The sequence below is a fragment of the Tyto alba genome, unplaced genomic scaffold (assembly GCF_018691265.1).
Source record: "Tyto alba isolate M040663 unplaced genomic scaffold, T.alba_DEE_v4.0 Super-Scaffold_34, whole genome shotgun sequence".
NCBI classification, from domain to species: domain Eukaryota; kingdom Metazoa; phylum Chordata; class Aves; order Strigiformes; family Tytonidae; genus Tyto; species Tyto alba.
Window position 1 is genome coordinate 5,126,074 of NW_024881309.1, and position 2,402 is coordinate 5,128,475.

Consider the following 2,402-nt stretch of genomic DNA (forward strand, 5'->3'; position numbering starts at 1 on the left):
TTTGTTTCTTTAGCTTAGGATAAGCAGAGCGAGGGTACGCGGTGACTCCCCAGTGCTGCTCTCCAGCTGAGCTGTGCTGAGGGTCCGCAGGTGTTTTCCACCCAGGGCAGAAGTGACGTGGGGGCAGCTGTGAGCACTGAGCCACCTGACAGTGTAAAAATATTGCATGTTCCTAGTGCGGAGCGTGCGGAGAGGGGAGATAATGCAGCGCAGCTGATGAATGGTTACTAATGAAGCCAGAGTGCTTCAGCTCCTCCTGATCAGCTGAACAGACCCTAGATAACACCACTGCCAAAGTAGTTTAAGTTCTTTAGGTTCCCCAGCAGAGGAGGATAATTAATTAGCTAAATAGTGTGGTAGGACTGTTCTTGCTACTCATGTAGTAACAGACAGAGTAATTAAGAATCAGGAATATACTCAGGCTGCACTTTAGGTTTTTTCTGATTCAGAACTCGTCTGGTAGTTGAGAAGCCAAGTGGGGCTCTTTGGAATGGGACATGCACACTAGTTTGCTTGGTTGTGTTAGCTCTGTGCCTGCTTGGAAGAGCAGAAATACAGATGTGTGTGCGTGGACTTAGTTATCTGAAAAATAAAAGGTTGGTTTTGGTGCCTGTAACACCGATAAACTTGAGAGAATCCAGCGCTGTGACCCAGCTCTGCCTCCTCTGGAATTGCTGAACGTTTGCTCTGGCTGCACAGAGACCAGGAGCCACCTCGGGGCTGACGGGGCTGGGCTGGGGCAGGGAGGTCAGAGGAAGAAGGAGAAGGGGAGGTAAAGAAGCCAGAGTGTGGCAATTCCCCCCCACAGCTTTTGTTCCACATGTCATTAAACCTTAAAGGTAAGAGAGACATCGGAACCCTCTCTTCCTGGTGTCCTAAAAAGTAATGGGTGTACTTAGAAAAGCAAATATAGTCACTTTTTTTTTTTTTTTTTTTTTTTTAATGAGACTTTTGAAAATGTACTTAAGAACCTATGATCTCCCAGGAGTTAATTGATTTTAAAGTTGGTATTTCTCTTACTAATAAACTGCAGGAAAGGAACAAAACTTTCCACAGTAAAACAGGACCCAGCAATTCCTCTTTCTCTGTGCTCTAGCTTTCAGCACAGAGCAGAGATTGCGCGTTGCAGGTGTGACCCCAGAGAGATAAGGGATTTCACTGGAGCATGGTTTTCATTCTATCCTCCCATAGTGACTTAAGAGAGTTTGTTTAATAACATTCCTTTTGTTCTGGCAGATAATCATGGGCTGGCCCAGATACCATCACAAATTTGCTCCTTTCTGATAATAGGATCTTATCAGGGCTTCAGCAGAATATAGCATTTTACAGGATATGGCTTTAATTAAAATGACAATATGGGACAGCTGAGGTTAGATTCCCTAGTCTGGCATCTCTGTAACGTCAGACTGGAAAGGGACAGGGTAATAAATGTCTTTCATCTGGTATGAGAGAGAAAGTAGAGGACTATTTTGCTGACATATTAATCATATATTGGCTGGAGTTACCACACTTGAAAGTACCAAGGTAAGCTGTCTGTGAAGGCATACAGTAACTACAGACTCTGCTGATGGATCCCAAGTGGGCTAAAACTGAAATGGCAGGGTGTATACCTTTCTTTTCAGTCATTAGCGATGGGAACCTCATGTCATGTGTTGGGAATAGAAGATTATTAGAATTCCCTGCAAGTCTATGGCTGTTTCTTAGTAGGGGTGCAGTATTTTCTGTGTTTGGGCTGCGTAATAGATGATTTGGTTTGTGCCTGTGCATGCTATCATAAAAGAAATAACCGTTGTAAGCAGTGTTTCTAAGGTAGTGGCTGGTGTGGAAAACACAAGCAGTATTCTCTACTTACAGTTCATCAACTTTGAAATTCAGAAGTTATGAAAGACTAAATTTGCCTGGTTCTAAAAAAAAAAAAAAAAAAAAAAAAAACCAAAACAACAGGAGGAGGGAGGCATATTCTGTGTACTACACAGTGCACACTGAACAAGGAAGTTTATAACTTGAAGCTAGTTAGTTCTTCAGTGTCTTACATCAGATTTGTGCTGGTACTGAGTGCTTGGGTAGATGAGAAGCTTTGGGCAGCTCTGAACATGCTCTTCTACGCCCCATGCAGAGTCAAAGCTCCAACTTCTTTAAAGTTCACATATCAGAATTCACAAATCAATAGTAACCCCCAGCCAGGCAAAGGTTCCTTATCTTTGTGCTACTTAATGCTTGCTGCTAGAGAAATCAGGCAAGGGATACTGAGTCCTGCCTTATCTGTAGTAAAAGGCTGGCTATCAAAAAATCTGCAATATGCAGAGCCTCACCTCTTCTTCCCACCTGCCATCTCAAGAACTCTGCAGCCTTTGTTCTTGCTCCCCAAGTCTGTTTCATATTGACAACAGCCTGTTGTGCCT